Source organism: Nicotiana attenuata, unplaced genomic scaffold (assembly GCF_001879085.1).
Source record: "Nicotiana attenuata strain UT unplaced genomic scaffold, NIATTr2, whole genome shotgun sequence".
NCBI classification, from domain to species: domain Eukaryota; kingdom Viridiplantae; phylum Streptophyta; class Magnoliopsida; order Solanales; family Solanaceae; genus Nicotiana; species Nicotiana attenuata.
In genome coordinates, this window is record NW_017670399.1 from 737,904 (window position 1) to 758,242 (window position 20,339).

The 20,339-nt window shown below is 41.8% G+C and overlaps 1 long non-coding RNA gene across 2 annotated transcripts; it reads left to right on the forward strand.

The window, feature by feature from the left end:
* The first annotated feature begins 2,677 nt into the window (after positions 1–2,677).
* Positions 2,678–18,701, forward strand: LOC109238870. 2 transcript variants are annotated; one of them, XR_002069820.1, is made up of 3 exons: positions 2,678–2,820; positions 3,117–3,291; positions 18,362–18,701. It is a non-coding gene; the product is annotated as an uncharacterized LOC109238870 (long non-coding RNA). The 2 variants fall into 2 exon arrangements; XR_002069819.1 differs by lacking the exon at positions 18,362–18,701 and adding an exon at positions 3,573–4,525.
* The last annotated feature ends 1,638 nt before the right edge of the window (positions 18,702–20,339 follow it).

Consider the following 20,339-nt stretch of genomic DNA (forward strand, 5'->3'; position numbering starts at 1 on the left):
GCGGCCGCGGTGGTATTTTCGCTGAGAGCTGTGATTGAAGTTCAGAGACCCTACAAGTCATGCTTAATAGCAGAACGCGGTCCACGTCCAAATTACATGATCACGCTGGAAGCACACGCGGACGCGGATGAAATTACGTTGTCCGCGAAACCATGTCCAACCCAAGCCTAGAATTGAGAAAACGCGGACTAGGCTCGCTATTTCGCGGCCGCGAGAGCTCAAGCGCGGATGCGGTCAGAATTACGCCTCCGCGAAACTGCCGTAGGGGAATTTTTATCCAGGAATTTTAGCCTAGTATAAATAGATCTTTTTCACATTTTTAGGGTATGCAATATTTTGCTGAGCACGTAAACGGCTAGTTTTTACCTTTTTGAGTAATCTTAGAGTAGATTTGTCTTCAATCTTTAGATTTTCATATTGTATTTGAATATTATGGCTTATATTTCATCTCCATCTTTGATTTCTACTATTATTATGAGTAGCTAAACCTCATAGCTAGGGCTATGACCCAACCCTAGTGTGGATAATTAATGATCGTGGATTTTAGGGCTTAATTGTTTATGGGTTAGTGATATTTAGCTTAATTCATGATTTAATTGTAGAATTGGTGGTTGCAAATACTGATTCACGCGTTGATGACTTAGACTCTTCTTGAGAAAGAGGGACTAAGTCTAGAAAAATAAGGCTAACAAGGAATTGGGGTGCATTCAAGAGATTGATAGCCCCAATTAAATGGTTAAACCTAGAGATAGTAATACCCGACTTGAGCCAATATCATTTGTTATGCATGAACACCCATTTGGACTTGAGAAAGTCAAATCGGGAAAAGTCACTCAAACTACCGAGAGGTATAGAGTGAGCACTCATGTGTGATGGTTATATCACGACCCCAATCATAACAAGTCTGCCCTGAATTCTCGATACCCGTTAGATATCCACCTAGGCCGAAGTCACTATCCTAGTCCCTTTAAATCCTTGAAAGCAACTGTAGACATGTAATTTTTGACCCGCACATTAGAATTACCCTTAATAGTCCTAGTATCTTTAGAATATTACTTAAGCTTATTTCTATAAGATTTCACTTTATTATTAATTTTAATTCTATTTTCAAAGGCACAAAAAATTGAAAAAATACAAAAATAATTTCATCTTTTCTATTTAATTCAGGTATTAGGTAATTTTAGAAAGATGTATTACTTTTAACTTATTTTTATTTTTAATATAATCTTTAAAAAATACAACAAATAGTTTCAACTCTGATTTTTAGTTTTATTTTAATATAATAGTAAAATCAATTAAGAGTTATTTTATATTTTTATATATAGGTATTTTATATTACTTTAGAAGTAAATTGAATTTTCAGCTTTTTCTTAGCCCAATTTAGTATAATTTTAGAGCCCAATTTAAACCTAGGCCCAAAATTTAACAAACCAATACCCCTGACCCACGCCCCAAGCCCAAATCCCGTTGACCTGCCCCATTTTCGCGATTAAATCCCAGCCATCCATCTCCAAAAATCCAATGGCCCTAATTAAACCATAACTCCATATAAAAGTTCATCTTAACCAAACCCTAACCCTAAATGAAGAACACCAAATGGCGCACTCCCTCCCCTCACACCAACTGCCTGCCCAAAACCCGCCGGAAAAGGCATTTTTCTGGCTTTCCACGTCATCCCTGGTCCCCCTTCCTTTTATTCCGTCTTCCATGTAGCAAAAATCCCAACGAATCTCATCATTATTGTCGCGTTTTCTTGCTCTCCAAGTTCAAATCGAATCAATGGGGGCCGTAGATTGAATGAATGTCAATCTAGACACTCCATTTGTTCGATTTCGAACTATAAAGGAGAGAAATCGGACAGAAAAATCGAAAAAAAATTACAAAAAAAAGGAGAACGAGGGTTTAAAATTTCTTCAAGTTTATATATATATTATAATATATATATATATATATATATATATATATATATATATATATATATATATATATATATATAATATCGTTTGGTATATCACTAAGTATACCATCAGTGCAGTTCTTTGAATCAAACGTTGAATGAAATTGATTCTTTTTTAGATATCAATATCTAAATCGAATAGGATAGATGGATGGATCTTCTTTCTATTCATATATATTACTAATCAAAATGATTTTTATAGTGTTGTAGCGTAGCAAGAAGCCCCAAATCCTTGATTTGGCCAGGAAAGACTGCACTGTCTTTGGGCCCAGGAAGCGAAGGGAATGAGCTCGGCTGCATCTCCTCCACACTTCTTTTTTTTCGTGCCCGTTCCGCAATGCGCTTCGCCGCGCCATTGGGATTTGCTTCCTCTTATTCTTCATTGGAGCGGTTCGGATGGACTTCGCCGTTTCTTTCCCAACTCAAATCGAAAGGGCTGTATCACATTGAGATGTCGATGTCGTTTTCCGCCCCCAATGAGATGGGGAATTTGTAACCCCCTATTTAGACTTTTGGGCCTTCATCTTTCTGAATCGAGACCCGGCCCGGCTCGCGTCGTTCCAAACAACCGGCGGGGAGCACCTCAGTATACGATCGCGCGCAGTATATATATATATATGTATATATATATATAGTATATATATATATATATATATATAATATATATATATATATATATATATATATATATATAGTTCTTTAACTGTTTTTTCCATTTCTGATTTTGAACTTCGAATTTTCGGTTTGCAAGCATGGAGATTGCTTGAGGTGTTCAAGTTCGAGTTTCAAATTGCTGTCCGCTGGTGAATTTCGGTCGTGGTTCCTTGTTTGAAGTTGTTTCTGTTTTCTCACTTGGATTTCAGGTTCAAAGCTTTGTTGTCGAACCTCTTACCTTCTATTATTTAGAAGAAATTTTCGATTCTAAAAATTAAAAAAAAAATTAAAAAAAGCATCGAAAAAAAAAGGAGAAAAATCGAAGAAGAATTAAAAAAAAAAAAAAGAAAGGAGTGCGAGGGTTTAAAATTTCTTCATGTTTTTTTCTTTTGTTTGGAAAAATTCCAGAAAAAGCAAAAAAAAAAGAATATATATATATATATATATATATTTCTTTACTGTTTTTCCATTTTTGATTTTGAACTTCGAATTTTTGATTTGCAAGCATGGGGATTGCTTGAGGTGTTCAAGTTCGAGTTTCAAATTGCTGTCCGCTGGTGAATTTCGGTCGTGGTTCCTTGTTTGAAGTTGTTTCTGTTTTCTCACTTGGATTTCGGGTTCAAAGCTTTGTTGTCGAACCTCTTACCTTCTGCTATTTAGAAGAAATTTTCGATTCTCAGGTTCATCTTCTTCTCTTTTCTTCACTTATGTTTAAAGGTTCGATCCAAGTATGATGAGAGCCAGGGGTTTAATGGGGTTAGAGGTTGTTTGATTTTTGTCTGTTTAAGATTAAGCACTGATTTCTGAGATTAGCATATGAAGCTCGAATTTGTTGTGATTGTTAACAAGAGTGTGAAGCCGTCTTGTGATTGCTGCAGTTTTTATGAATGTTTCTGCTCGTTTTATTGAATTAGAACTAAAAAATATGGATTCTGAAATCGTCCTTTGATGTTCCCTGCAGTGGTCTTGCATCGATTCATATCAGTTCTTTGACTACAAATGAAAGACAATTTCAAGCAACCATATACTTGATACCTATTTGATCATTTAAACTCTTTGGTTGAATCTAAGTGCCAACTGAGTTCTGAACTTGTTCTTTGGTGTTCACTGATCGTTGTCGGCACGGTCAGTTTGACTCGGCATTTAGAAATGTTACAACTCCTTGCTAAGTTTTAGTCGGATCGTATTATAAATTAGTTCAGTTCGTACCCTATTGCGAGGCTTGTTTCTTCCCTGTCGTGATGTACATGTTTGGTCGTTGGTGTTAGTTATAGTTCAACTCTCTCTTACAGTCTTGTTATCTCTCCAATAAATGTGTCCACACGGATATTTAATCCATCTCTCTGGTTGAGCTAAGCTGGTAACGATGAATTTTGTCAAGAATATAGCAGTTACTGTCTTCCAAACATTTCTGTGCTTACATATGCGTCTCAGCATCAAATAAAAGACCGAATTCTTCTTTCGTTTTTCTGCTGATTGAATTGAGTTACCCTTTTACCTAGAAAAGAAAAGGGAAATTTGGTTCCCGGATAGTCATTGTTGTAAGATTGCTTGGTATCCTTGGGTAATGTTAATGTTGCCAAGAAATTCGACTCACTAAATTGGAACGTTGGTGAACTTGGTTTAAATTTTGGCTTCTTTTCCCAATGGCTGGAGAGTTTGCATCTGTTGAAGGATAGCTTTGTGTTTTGTTGATCTAATGACCTGTTATAAGGACTAATTCATTTTCTCAAGTCCCCATGTTAATTAAGTTTGGTACAAAGTGCTTTTCTATGTGAGCATTTTCTTTTTTTCTGAGGTTCATAACTCGGAATTCATGATTTTGAGCATGTAAACATGTGTGTTTCTGATAGCTGGAAGGTCGGGAATTGAGAACTGAGGTGCATAAATGTGTTTAATGGAATTTTAGGTGGCTCTTATCATATTTTTGATCAACTATATATACACACACACACATATATATATATATATATATATATATATCTTTGTGTGTGTATTCTCTTTGTGTGATCCGGAATTTCATTCTCTATTGTGTGGTGGATATTTGTTTGATTGCCGGATCGTGGGAATAGGGAAAAGCCGAGCTCACTAGTGATTAAATTGTTTATATGCCTTGGGAATTGAGCTCGACTAAATACGTAAAATAAAAAGTCAAAAGAATATGATCATGAATTGAATTGTTCTTTTATTTAGTTCTTTTTATTTTTCTTTATTGATGATATTATTCGTTAGGAGCATGTTTAGTCTGACAACACTTGGGTAGGCAAGCCTTAAGATTTTTGTTTGGATTTTGAGGCGAGAGGTCGTTCCTTTAGTAAAATTTATCCGGAAAATGCCCTGAAGTATTTGTATATATTTTATTCCGGGGAATGCCCCGTAGTATTCTCTAATTGGAGACCGAAAGTAGAACTTGTAGTGTTTTTATTTTTTTTTTCATTTTTCATTTTTTATTTTTCTTTTATTAGGTAGGGGCGACCTTGAGCCTCTTGTGTTTTTATTTTTTCTTTCTGTATTTATTTTTACCTCAATTTGAACATTTTAAAAGTCAACTAGATCGAGTATGCAACTGTGACTTTCATGGGACTCGGGAAATGCCTAATACCTTCTCCCTGAGTCAAATGAACCCCCTTACCTAAAATCTCTGGTGTCGACTTAGTTTTGAGTCCAAAGGGTTTTAAAAGGAAAAATCATTTTTTAAATAAAAATGGTGACCTGGCACACCGAAACCAATTGCCAGGTGGCGACTCTGAGTTAATCCTTTAGAACACAATTCTTTGTCACTTTTCATAATTTTAAAAACTCTTTTGAGCTTCAAAATCACTTTTATTTATTTAAGAGGGTGTGAGGTGGAAAAAAAGGGGTGTGACAGCAACCAACAAAAATAGTGTACTTAGCTTATTCTAGCATATTATAGTATAGCATTAGAAGTATAGTATAATCAATCATGACCATGTTTGGAGGTGCAATTTGGAACAACACGCACATCTAGATTAGTTAGATACCTAACTCCAAATCAATTAACTCCATGTGGAAATCGATCCCGACCCTTATTGGGTAAAACTGCATCGACCATCCTTGCCACTCGATAGTGGTACAGGCTTGGATCCGATCAGTAGCTCGAACCGGGTACTTTACTTATTTATTTTTTTAGAAGTAGTTTAGGAAGAAACTGAGTTACTCCGAGATACTCATTGACATGGTTGATGTTGGCACATTAGGCTATGACATACATTCTATCTTTCCGTATATTTGGTTTGAATTTTGAAGTCTAAGTAAAGTAAATAGCCTATTTTGTGACTCCTTTTCTCTGTTGTTTGACTTGTTGTCACGACCCTAAACCCAGACCCGGTCGTGATGGCGCCTCTCGTGAAGACAAGGCCAGCCGACACAAACCCTAAGTTTAATTAACAGATATAATGATTCATAATCAAGACATAAATAACGATAATCCCAAAACAAAGTGAAATATAACAACTGCGGAAACAAAACACAGCCCGACATCGGGGTGTCACCAGTCATGAGCATCTAAAATCAGTCTAGGAGTATGAAAAGACAACATAGTCTATTACGAAATTAGGACAGCGAAAATAAAAGTAGGAAGGAGAAGCACTGGGCTGCGAGCGCCGAGCAGCTACCTAGTCAACTCCAAACAGCCTACTGGAAGCAAATCAACCCTCGCTAGCGTGACCTGAGACTCCTGAATCTGCACACAGAGGTGCAGGGAGTAATGTGAGTATGCCAACTCAGTAAGTAATACAAGTAAAAGCAGTTGAGCGATAAGAAAACATATAAATACACAGCAAATTGCTACAACGAGGCAGGGTAAAACCAACACCATACAGTAAAAACAGTAAAAGCTCATAAAACTCCTTAGTTCAGTAAAACCATTTTTAAAACATCTTTTAGCAGTTCAAACGAGTGAATTAAAAGAAGTATAAAGTATAGAAACACAAACAGCCCCTCGGGCAAAAATACGAATAGAACCAGCCCCTCGGGCTATTTCATAATTACTCGTATCAGCCCCTCGGGCAACATCATGGAACAACATCAGCCCCTCGGGCTATATCATATCACAAACTGGGTACTCGCGCTCACTGGGGGTGTACAGACTCCGGTAGGGGCCCCTTACGGCCCAAGCGCAATAATAAGCCATCTCGTGGCATAATCAATAGGCTCTCGGCCTCATATAAATCACAAGCCACCTCGTGGCATAATAAATTTGGCCCTCGGCCTCTCATATATCACAATCAGTACCATATGCTGCGGCGTGCAGCCCGATCCCAGAGTATCCTCACAACACAGGCCCTCGGCCTTAATCAGTTAGAATCTCACAAGCCACACGGGCAACAGTAAAAACATGAGGCTCAGCCCAAAAATATCATTTAAAGTATCAAAAACGAGTAAAGATGGCTGAGTTGTGAAAACAGTAGAATATAGCATGACTGATTACAAATACTAAGTCAAAATAGTGAGGAATAGCAGTAAAAATATTGGCACGAAGCCCAATTATGGCATTCAGCCCAAAACATGATAATAGCAAACTGTTTTCAATCAAATACGCAAATTAACAATCATATGGGACGGACTAAGTCACAATCCCCAACAGTACACGACCCACGCTCGTCACCTAGCGTGTGCGTCACCTCAAAATAGCACAACGATGTGAATTTCGGGGTTTCATACCCTCGTAACAACATTTACAATCATTACTTACCTCTATCCGGCCCAATCTCTAGCCCGCGATGCCTTTGCCTCTTGACTCGGCCTCAACTCGCGTCGAATCTATCAAAAATCAGAATCACGACGTCAAAATATGCTAAGGGAACAAAGCCCACGCAAAAAATACTCATATTACCACGTAAATCCCGAAATTAACCAAAACCGACCCCCGGGCCCACGTCTCGGAATCTGACAAAATTAACATCATTGGAACCCTCATCTTCCCACGAGTTCATGCATATCAAATACTTCAAAACCCGACCACAAATGGCCCCTCAAATCCCTAGATTTAGGTCTCCAATTCCCAAGCCCTAACTTCTAACTTTCAGGCTTATTTTCCACAATTTCCATGATTAAATAGGTAGAATCACATTAGGATTGAGTATTAAGTCCATAAATCTTACCTCCAAGTGTTCCTCCTTGATTCCCTCTTCAATCCTCTCCAAAAAGCTCTAAAAACGAACAAAAATGGTGGAACTTAGGCTAAAAGTCGCGAAATGGGTCTTTTAAAACATTCTGCCCAGCTATTAATTTTTCTTAATCGCGATCACGGGAATACCATCGCGATCGCGAAGCACAAACTCCGCTGGCCCATAATTTCACTCTACACGATCGCAGATAAGCCCACGCGAACGCGATGCACATGACCTTACCTACGCGATCGCGAATAAAGCCACGGGTTCGTGATTCATAACTTGCCCAACTCACGCAATCGCGACTCGAGTTACGCGATCGTGAGGCACAACCTGAACTGCCCCCATCAAAGCTCTACGCAATCGCGAGACTCCCTACGCGATCGCAAAGAAGGAAAACCTGCAACAACCGAAGCCAAAAATCTGCAACTTCTCACTATGCATTTTGGTCCGTTTAACCACCCGAAACTCAGCCGAGGCCCTCGGGACCTCAACCAAACATGCCAACATATCCCATAACATCATTCAAACTTGTTCCAACCTTCGAAACACTCAAAATAACATCAAAACACCAAATTTGCATCGGATTCAAGTCTAAAAATTCCAAGAACTCCCAAATTCCGCTTTCGATCAAAAAGTCTATCAAACCACGTCCGAATGACCTGAAATTTTGCACACACATCCCAAATTAGACAACGGACCTACTGCAACTTCCGGAATTCCATTCCAACCCCTATATCAAAATCTCACCAATCAACCGGAAAACGCCAAAATCCCAATTTCGCCAATTCAAGCCTAAATCTACTCTGGACCTCCAAAACACATTCCGATCACGCTCCTAAGTCCCAAATCATCTCCCGAAGCTATCCGAATCATCGGAATTCACATCCGAGTCCTATTTCACATAAGTCAACATCCAGTTGACTTTTCCAACTTAAGCTTTCTTAAAGAGACTAAGTGTCTCAAACCTTACCAAAACCTCTCCGAACCCGAGCCAACCAACCCGATAACACATAATACAGCTGAACAAGACAATAAGAAGTAGAAATGGGGGAAACGGGGCGGTAACTCATGAAACGACCGGCCGGGTCGTTACATCCTCCCCTTCTTAAACAAACGTTCGTCCTCAAACGAGTCAAGAGACATACCTGAAGCCTCGAATAGGTGAGGATGTCTGCTCCGTATCTCCCGCTAGGTCTCCCAAGTAGCCTCCTCCACGAGCCGACCTCTCCACTGCACTTTCACTGAAGCTATATCCTTTGACCTCAACTTTCGAACCTGCTGCTCCAAAATAGCTACCGACTCACATCATAAGTCAAATCATCATCTAACTGAACGATGATGAAGTCCAAAACATGAGATGGATCCCGAATATCTTCCGGAGCATAGAAACATGAAATACCGTATGCACACTCGACAAGCTGGGTGGCATAGCAAGCTCGTCAGCCACCTCCCCAATCCTCCGAAGTACCTTAAAAGGCCCGATGAATCGAGGACTCAATTTACCTTTCTTCCCAAACCTCATAACACCCTTCATGGGTGAAACCTTCAACAGAACCTTCTCACCAACCATGTAGGACACATCCCGAACCTTCCTGTGAGCATAATTCTTTTGTCTCGATTGCGCTGTACGAAGCCTCTCCTGAATCACCTTCACCTTGTCAAAAGCATCATGTACTAAGTCTGTACCCAATAGCCTAGCCTCGCCCGGCTCAAACCAACCAATTAGAGAACTACACCGCCTCCCATACAAAGCCTCATATGGAGCCATCTGAATACTCGACTGGTAATTGTTATTATAAGCAAACTCTGCGAGCGGTAGAAACTGATCCCATGACCCTCCAAAATCAATGACACAAGCGCGTAACATGTCCTCCAATATCTGAATAGTGCGCTCGGACTGCCCGTCCATCTGAGGGTGAAAAGCTGTGCTCAACTCAACCTGAGTACCCAACTCTCGCTGCACAGACCTCCAAAACTGTGAAGTAAACTGAGTGCCCCTATCTGAAATGATAGAAACAGGGACACCATGCAAACGAACAATCTCCCGGATATATATCTCTGCCAACCGCTCTGAAGAATAGGTGGTACAGATAGGAATGAAGTGCGCGGACTTGGTCAGCCAATACACAATCACCCAAATAGCATCGAACTTCTTCAAAGTCCGTGGGAGCTCAACTACAAAGTCCATGATGATCCGCTCCCACTTCCACTCTGAAATATCCATCCGCTGAAGCAAGCCACCCGGTCTCTGATGCTCATACTTCACCTGCTGACAATTGAGACACCGAGCTACAAACCCCACAATGTCCTTATTCATTCTCCTCCACCAATAATGTTGTCTCAGATCCTGATACATCTTCGCGGCACCTAGATGAATAGAATACCGCGAGCTATGAGCCTCCTCTAGAATCAACTCCCGAAGACCATCCACATTGGGCACGCATATCCGACCCGGCATCCTCAATACTCCATCATCACCAATGGTCACATCTCTGGCATCATCGTGCTGAACCTTGTCCTTAAGGACAAGCAAATGAGGATCATCATACTGGCGCTCTCGGATGCGATCGTATAAAGAAGACCGAGAAATCACACTAGCTAATACCTGACTGGGCTCCGAAATATCCAGTTTCACGAACCGATTGGCCAAGGCCTGAATATCAACTGCAAGAGGTCTCTCCCCAACAGGAATATATGCCAAACTCCCTATACTCACCGCCTTCCGGCTCAAAGCATCGGCCACCACATTGGCCTTCCCCAGATGATACAAGATAGTAATTTGATAATCCTTTAACAACTCCAACCATCTCCGCTGCCTCAAATTAAGATCCTACTGCTTGAACAAGTGCTGGAGGCTACGATGATCGGTGAATACCTCGCAAGACACACCATACAAATAATGCCTCCAAATCTTCAACGCATGAACAATGGCAGCCAACTCCAAATCGTGAATAGGGTAGTTCTTCTCATGGGGCTTCAACTGACGAGAAGCATAAGAAATAACTCTACCCTTCTGCATCAATACACACCCAATACCCACTCTCGAAGTATCACAATACACTGTGTATGAACCTGAAGCTGATGGAAACACTAATACTGGAGTTGTGGTCAAGGCAGTCTTGAGATTTGGAAGCTCTCCTCACACTCATCAGACCACTAAAATGGAGCACCCTTCTGAGTCAACTTGGTCAAGGACGATGCGATAGATGAAAATCCCTAAACAAACCGGCGGTAATAACCTGCCAAACCAAGGAAGCTGCGAATCATTGTGGCTGAGGACGATCTGGGCCAACTCTCAACCGCCTCTATCTTCTTTGGATAAACCTGAATACCCTCGCTGGACACCACATGCCCCAAGAAAGCCACTGAACTGAGCCAAAACTCACATTTGGAAAACTTTGCATAAAGCTTCTCCTCTCTCAATCTCTGCAACACCACTCTCAAATGCTCCGCGTGCTCCTCCTGACTACGTGAGTATACCAGAATATCATCAATGAAGACAATAATGAACGAGTCGAGATAAGGCGGAACACGCTGTTTATCAAATGCATGAACGCTGCTGGGGCATTGTTCAGCCCAAAAGACATCACAAGGAACTCATAGTGACCATATCGGGTCCTGAAAGCTGTCTTGAGAATATCCGAGTCCCTGATCTTTAGCTGGTGATACCCTGAGCGAAGATCAATCTTGGAGAAGACCCTCGCTCCCTGATGCTGGTCGAACAAATCATCTATACGAGGCAGAGGGTACTTATTCTTTATTGTTACTTTGTTCAACTGTCTGTAATCAATGCACATCCTCATCGTGCCATCCTTCTTCTTCACAAATAGAACAGGTGCACCCCAAGGTGACACACTAGGCCGGATAAACCCCTTATCAAGGAGTTCCTGAAGCTTCTCCTTTAACTCCTTCAACTCCGTTGGTGCCATACGATACGGTGGAATAGAAATGGGCTGCGTGCCCGGTACCAGATCAATACCAAAATTGATATCCCTGTCCGGTGGCATGCTCGGCAGGTCTGCAGGAAACACATCTGGAAAATCTCTCACAACTGGAACAGAATCAATGCTGGAAGTCTTTACACTATCCCTCACAAATGCTAAGTATGAAAGACAGCCTTTCCCAACCATACGTTGGGCCTTCAAGAATGAGATTACCCTGCTGGGAACATAATCAAACACACCTCGCCACTCAATCCGTGGCACACCAGGCATAGCCAACGTCACTGTCTTGGCATGACAGTCCAGAATAGCCCGACACGGAGATAACCAGTCCATGCCCAACATCATATCAAAGTCTACCATACATAACAACAGAAGATCCACTCGGGTCTCTAGACCCCCAATAGACACAACACACGACCGGTACACCCGGTCTACCAAAACAGTATCGCCCACCATAGTAGAGACATGAACCGAAGAAACGAGAGACTCGCAGGGCGTATCTAAATAATGGGAAAAGTAAGATGACACATAAGAGAAAGTAGAACCAGGGTTAAATAACACAGAGGCATCTCTGCGGCAGATTGAGATAATACCTGTAATCACCGCATCTGAAGCAACCGCATCAGGCCTAGATGAAAGTGCATAGAAACGGACTTGTCCACCACCGAATCGACCTCCCCCTCTTGGGCGACCCCTAGACGACTGTCCTCCACCCATAGCGGGCTAGGTGGATGGTGAAGTAACCGGTGTCGAAGCCGATAGCTGACCCCTCTACTGAGATGAACCCCCAAGGCGACGAGGACACTGCCTCCACATATGTCCCAACTCTCCACACTATAACAACTCCCTGGTGCAGGAGACGGGGACTAAAAAGGACCCCTAACATTAGAATGACTAGTAGACGCACCTGGCGCAGAAGAGTCCTGAACTGATGGAGCACGGGACGAACCCTGGGCTGGAAGGGCACTGAATGAGGAATGACCCTGCTGAGAACCATGAGAACCATGGCCCGATGATGCCCCACGATAACCTGGGCGAGCTGATTGAGCATGCCTGAACGAGCGGCCTCTGCCGTGCTGAAGCTGACCCCTCGAAGGGGCACCCCCAAAACTACCATGTCCCCGAGGCCTCTTGGCCTCCCTCTCCTCGCGCTCTTGGTCGAACTGCCTCAATCTCACGAGCGATATCAACAACCTCCTCAAACGTAGCACCTGACACTCTCTCCCTAGTCATGAGAACCCGAAGCTGATATGTGAGGCCATCAACAAACCTCCTGATCCTCTCTCTCTCTCCATAGCAACCAGCCATATAACATGACGAGCTAACTCTGAGAACCTCATCTCGTACTGAGTAACAGTCATATCCCCCTGTCGCAACTGCTTGAACTGCCTACGCAGCTCCTCCCTGCAGGACTGTGGAACATACTTCTCCAAAAATAGAGCGGAGAACTACTGCCAAGTAAGGGGTGCCGAACCAACAGGCCTACGTCTCTCGTAAGCCTCCCACCAAGTGAAGGCAGCTCCCTTAAACTGAAAAGTCGTGAATGTGACCCTGCTGGTCTCCAGAATACCCGCGGTGCGAAGAATCCTCTGAAATCTATCTAAGAAACCCTGGGCATCCTCTCCCTCTGCACCACCGAAAGTAGGAGGTTGGAGTCTGCCAAACCTCTCCAATCTGCGTTGCTCGTCCTCTGGCATAACTGGATCTACGTAGCCCTGAGCAACTGCCACCGGCTAGGCTAGTGGTACCTCCGGTGTCTGCAATCCCTGAGCAACCTGATCGGGTGTGCGGGCGACGGGAGTCTGAGAGCCTCCCCGGCCTAAGAAGTGGCTGCGGTAGTAGAAACCGCTACCGCCTGAGCAAGACTCGTACACACTCTCAAGATTTGGGCCAAGGTTTCCTGAAGACCTGGAATCACAATGGGCACAACTGGTGCCTGAGCTGGTGCTGCTGGAGCGTCCACAACTGGGACCTGATCCTGAACTGGGGCGGCTGGTGGATCTGCAGGTGCTGCCCCAGCTGCTGTACGGGATGCACCTCTGCCCCTACCACAGCCTCGACCTCGTCCTCGGCCTCTAGTGGCCCCAGCTGGTGGTACTGGTGGTCGTCCATCCTGTCCGGTTGCTTGTGTCCTCACTATCTGCGAGAGAATAGAATAACAGAAGTTCAGTACTCGGATCAAAAGATTCACACGACAAGAATTTCAAGAATATGGAGTTTTCCTAAACCGAGGATAAATACAGACGTCTCCGTACCGATCCGCGAGACTCTACTAAACCTGCTCATGACTCGTGAGACCTATGTAACCTAGGCTCTGATACCAACTTGTCACGACCCTAAACCCAGACCCGGTCGTGATGGCGCCTCTCGTGAAGACAAGGCTAGCCGACACAAACCCCAAGTTTAATTAACATATATAATGATTCATAATCATGTCATAAATAATGATAATCCCAAAACAAAGTGAAATATAACAACTGCGGAAACAAAACACAGCCCGAAATCGGGGTGTCACCAGTCATGAGCATCTAAAATCAGTCTAGGAGTATGAAAAGACAACATAGTCTATTACGAAATTAGGACAGCAAAAATAAAAGTAGGAAGGAGAAGCACTGGGCTGCGAGCGCCGAGCAGCTACCTAGTCAACTCCAAACAACCTACGCTGGANCTGAGACTCCTGAATCTGCACAAAGAGGTTCAGGGAGTAATGTGAGTACGCCAACTCAGTAAGTAATAAAAGTAAAAGCAGTTGAGCGATAAGAAAACACATAAATACACAGCAAAATGCTACAACGAGGCATGGTAAAACCAACACCATACAGTAAAAACAGTAAAAGCTCATAAAACTCCTTAGTTCAGTAAAACCATTATTAAAACATCTTTTAGCAGTTCAAACGAGTGAAATAAAACAAGTATAAAGTATAGAAACACAAACAGCCCCTCGGGCAAAAATACCAATAGAACCAGCCCCTCGGGCTATTTTACAATCACTCGTATCAGCCCCTCTGGCAACATCATGGAATAACATCAGCCCCTCGGGCTATATCATATCACAAACTGGGTACCCGCGCTCAATGGAGGTGTACAGACTCCGGGAAGGGCCCCTTACGGCCCAAGCGCAATAATAAGCCATCTAGTGCATAATCAACAGGCTCTCGGCCTCATACAAATCACAAGCCACCTCGTGGCATAATAAATTTGGCCCTCGGCCTCTCATATATCACAATCAGTACCACATGTTGCGGCGTGCAACCCGATCTCAGAGTATCCTCACAACACAGGTCGTTGGCCTTAATCAGTCAGAATCTCACAAGCCACACGGGCAACAGTAAAAACATGAGGCTCAGCCCAAAAATATCATTTAAAGTATCAAAAAAGAGTAAAGATGGATGAGTTGTGAAAATAGTAGAATATAACATGACTGATTACAAATACTAAGTCAAAATAGTGAAGAATAGCAGTAAAAATACTGGCACGAAGCCCAATTATGGCATTCAGCCCAAAATATGATAATAGCAAACTGTTTTCAATCAAATACGCAATTAAATAGTCATATGGGACGGAGTAAGTCATAATCCCTAGCAGTGCACGACCCCACGCTCGTCACCTAGCGTGTGCGTCACCTCAAAATAGCACAACGATGTGAATTTCGGGGTTTCATACCCTCATAACAATATTTACAATTATTACTTACCTCTATCCGGCCCAATCTCTAGCCCGTGATGCTTTTGCCTCTCGTCTCAGCCTCAGCTCGTGTCGAATCTATCAAAAATTTGAATCACGATGTCAAAATATGCTAAGGGAACAAAGCCCATGCAAAAATACTCAAATTACCATGTAAATCCCGAAATTAACCAAAATTGACACCCCCTCCCCCCCGGGCCCACGTCTCGGAATCCGACAAAAGTAACATCAATGGAACCCTCATCTTCCCACGAGTTCATGCATATCAAATACTTCAAAATCCGACCACAAATGGCCCTTCAAATCCCTAGATTTAGGTCTCCATTTCCCAAGCCCTAACTTCTAACTTTCAGGCTTATTTTCCACAATTTCCATGATTAAATAGCTAGAAATCACATTAGGATTGAGTATTAAGTCCATAAATTTTACCTCCAAGTGTTCCTCCTTGATTCCCTCTTCAATCCTCTCCAAAAAGCTCTAAAAACGCACAAAAATGGTGGAACTTAGGCTAAAAGTCGCGGAATGGGTCTTTTAATACATTCTGCCCAGCTATTAATTTTTCTTAATCGCGATCGCGGGAATTCCATCGCGATCGCGAAGCACAAACTCTGCTGGCCCATAATTTCACTCTACGCGATGCGGATAAGCCCACGCAAACGCGATGCACAGGACCTTACACCTACGCGATCGCGAATAAAGTCACGCGTTCGCGATTCATAACTTGCCCAACTCACGCGATTGCGTTATGCGATCGCGAGGCACATCCTGAACTACCCCCATCAAAGCTCTACGCGGTCGCAAGACTCCCTACGCGATCGCGAAGAAGGAAAACCTGCAACAGTTGAAGCCAAAAATCTGCAACTTCCCACTATGCATTTTGGTCCGTTTAACCACCCGAAACTCACCCGAGGCCCTCGGGACCTCAACCAAACATGCCAACATATCCCATAACATCATTCAAACTTGTTTCAACCTTCGGAACACTCAAAATAATATCAAAACACCAAATTTGCATCGGATTCAAGCCTAAAAATTCCAAGAACTCCGAAATTCCGCTTTCGATCAAAAAGTCTATCAAACCTCGTCTGAATGACCTGAAATTTTGCACACACATCCCAAATGACACAACGGACCTACTGCAACTTCCAAAATTCCATTCCGACCCCTATATCAAAATCTCACCTATCAACCGGAAAACGCCAAAATCCCAAATTCTCCAATTCAAGCCTAAATCTACTCTGGACCTCCAAAACACATTCCGATCACGTTCCTAAGTCCCAAATCACCTCCCAAAACTATCCGAATCATCGGAATTCACATCCGGGTCCTATTTCACTTAGGTCAATGTCCGGTTGATTTTTCCAACTTAAGCTTTCTTAAAAGAGACTAAGTCTCGCAAACCTTACCAAAACCTCTCCGAACCCGAGCCAACCAACCCGATAACACATAGTACAGCTGAACAAGACAATAAGAAGCTGAAATGGGGGAAACAGGGCGGTAACTCATGAAACGACCGGCCGGGTCGTTACACTTGTATGCCACGTAGTGCTTCATTGCTTAATTTTTCTCAATTATGTGTGCTTGCTTGACTTGAGAGTTGAACAAAACCGTTGTGAGTGAGTCATGTGCAATGTGTCTGAGAGGATTTGTGATCTTATGTGCTATCCTGTGTAGTCTAGAACTTGCCCCGTGTGTTAATCGAAGAGAAATTGTAGGTTGTGCTAATTTAGGAGATGACGTAGGCGTTTCTTGCTTGGCCATGGATGTGCTTGTAACATAAAAATAAAATTTTCCGTTGCTAGCCCCTTTGAGCCTATAGACCTTTTTTTTGGCAACCACATTACAAGCCATACCCCTATTTTGTATTAATTGAGATTGTTGAACCTTTACCTCCTAAGGCACTTAGTCGCTAAAAGAAGTAAGGTGAGATATTAGGGAGTAACTTTTGAGTGGAACTAGGGAGGGGCCCGTTGGTGCACTAAAGTTAAAATCAAAAATCACTAGCCGATGAACTTTAATGTATGGAGTGTGTGAAGAAAAAGAAAAAAAAATGAAAGAAAGAAAAATTGCAAGAAAAGAAAAATTGATAGTGAAAGTATGTAGAAAAACACACCTCCAATTCTTAATAATTTGTGCTAGTGAGAGTATAGAAGTTCTTAATGAAAGAAAGGGCTATGTTGCATATGGTTTGTGGCAAGTGAATTGCTTGAGAAGAATATGTGCTTGAATTGTGAATGTAGCGTATTAAAGTGCTTAGGTGGGTTAGTCACGATTTCTAAATGTATCATACCCGTCCCTTAGCCTACATTACAATCACAAAGTCCTAATTGATCCGAGATTTGGCTAGCTTAAATTAGTAGAGATATACACTACGGGCAAGCTTATGGTACGACCACGGGATGCACATGAATTCTTTGTGAGAGTGAGCGACTTTTGTTCAAGTGTGTGATGTCCTTAATCTATATTCAAAAGCATATTTAAATGTGTGGACTAATCTATATTCACTCTTTTGTTTGTTGGTGAGGGCACATGATCTCATAAATGATTGGTAATGTTGTAAACTTTCTTGTTGGGCGAGTGCGTGAATTGAGGGTGCTTAGTGATTACAATTCAGCTTTTGAGGTTGGGTGGTGACAAATAGGTTGTTGGAATTGATTGAATTGAAATGTTATACTTGGGCATGCTTAAGCGGGAAGAATGTGAAATTTTGTGTGTTCATGCTTGTGTGCTGGTATTGATCATAGTCAAGGGCAGAGTGAATGGTTAAAAGTTGAATTGCTCCTCTACAGTTGAGACTTGTACGTAGTTGGGGTTTATTTGATAGTCCCATTGCTCGAGGACGAGCAAGAGTCTAAGTGTGGGGTGTTGATGTTTAGCCTAAAGTATATATATTTATATGTGCATCGCCTCATATTTTACTTTTGTTTTGTGGGTTTAGGATGTGAAATATGTTGATTTATATTAATTTGAGGTGTTTTTATGTGTAGGAATGATCCGGGAGCAATTGGGGGCGAATTGTGTGAAATTAGAGCCAAAACGGACAAAAACATGAAAATTGGACATTGCAGCGCCACAGGCAGCGCATTGAGCTACCTGTGGCGCCAAAACTAGTAGCCAAAAAAGCCACAACGCCAAGGAGGGCGTCGTTGGCGTGAAACTTGTCCAAATTCGCCTAGGACACGGTTCTTTCGACCCTAGACCTACCCAACACGTATAAAAGCAAGACTAAACTTATTGATGAGGGAGTGACGCCACTTTTGAGGGAAAATACACACGAGAAACATTCGAAAGCGGGGAGATCTCAGTTTTCTTCGTCTTTTTCTAGTATTTTTAATTATTCAACACTTGTGAAATTGTTTGCTATGATCATGAGTGGCTAAAAACCCATTGTTCTGGGGTTGTGATTTAGCCATGAATATTGTTGTTTAAGGTTGACTTAACCTTGATTATAATTCACTACTATATGGTTGTTTCTTCAATTCTGTGATTAATTGCTTAATTGTCTGGCCAGCAGTTAGGTTCTATTTACTATCTATGCTATGCTTGGGAAAGCCGTGTTTAGATTAGAGAAAAATTGAAGAGAGCACGATCTTAACTCTTAGGGGGGGGCGGATTTGTGGTTAGGATAGGAATATACCTAGTTACCGTGCTTAATTAAATATCGTAATTTAATGCGTTCTTAATATATTGATTTCATAGGAATATAGGCGTTAATCCATTTTGAATAGGCGAGTAGTACTTCGGGAGAAGGCTATGAAAGCAATTATCGATTCATTAGCAACCATGAGTAAATTGTATGAGAGGGAGAGTTAACTAGAAGACATTCGGATTGGTGAATCGATCACAACCCTGGAATATTTGTCTCTATTGAATACATAACAATTATTTTATTGCTTGATAATTTAGTCATTAATTAGAATTATAGTTTAGTATAATCACATTCTTGAACTTGATTTTGGCTTGACTGAATAACAATCTTGGTGATTTTAGTGGGTAGTTGATACAAGTCTCTGTGGGTTCGACACTTGACTTATCATTTTATTACTTGTACGACCACGTATACTTGCGTGTGCCAACCAACAAGTCCCATAACATAACACGGACCTACTCGAGGCCTCAAAACACACATAACAACATCGAAACGACGAATCACACCTCAATTCAAAATCAATGAACTTTGAAACTTCAAACTTCCACAACTGATGCCGAAACCTATCAAATCACGTCCGATTGACCTTAAATTTTGCACACAAGTCATATTTGACATTACGGACCTGCTCCAACTTCCGCAATCGGAATCCGACCCCGATATCAAAAAGTCCACTCCCGATCAAACTTTCCAAAATTTCAACTTTTGTCATTTCAAGCCTAATTCTACTGCGGACCTCCAAATCACAATCTGGACGCGCTCCGAAGTCCAAAATCACCCAACGGAGCTAACGGAACCATCAAACTCCAATCCGAGGTCAAATACTAAAAAGTCAAACTTGGTCAACTCTTCCAATTTAAAGCATCCTAGCTGAGAATCTTTCTTCCAAATCAATTCCGAATAACTTGAAAACCAAAACCGACGATTCACATAAGCCATAATACACCAAACGGAGCTACTCATGCTCTCAAACCACCGAGCAAAGTGCAAATGCTCAAAACGACCGGTCAGGTCGTTACAAGTCTTGCACATCTAAATCTCTAGATCAATATAGTAGTTCCCTAATTATTTTCTTCTAAAATTAAATTGAATTATTATTCAAGAAAATACATGGAAATAAAGGCGAAGTAAAATATCAACAGCAAATATCGAATAGAGGAATCAAATGTCACTACAAAAATGTCAATACATAATCAGACGGAGATATATTCTATGGTAGAAAATGCGATATTTAAGATACTTTTAACCTTTCGCCTGATTTTAAGCGATATCAAAACAGAAAATCCAAGTTATATATTTCTCTCGTAAAGAAATAA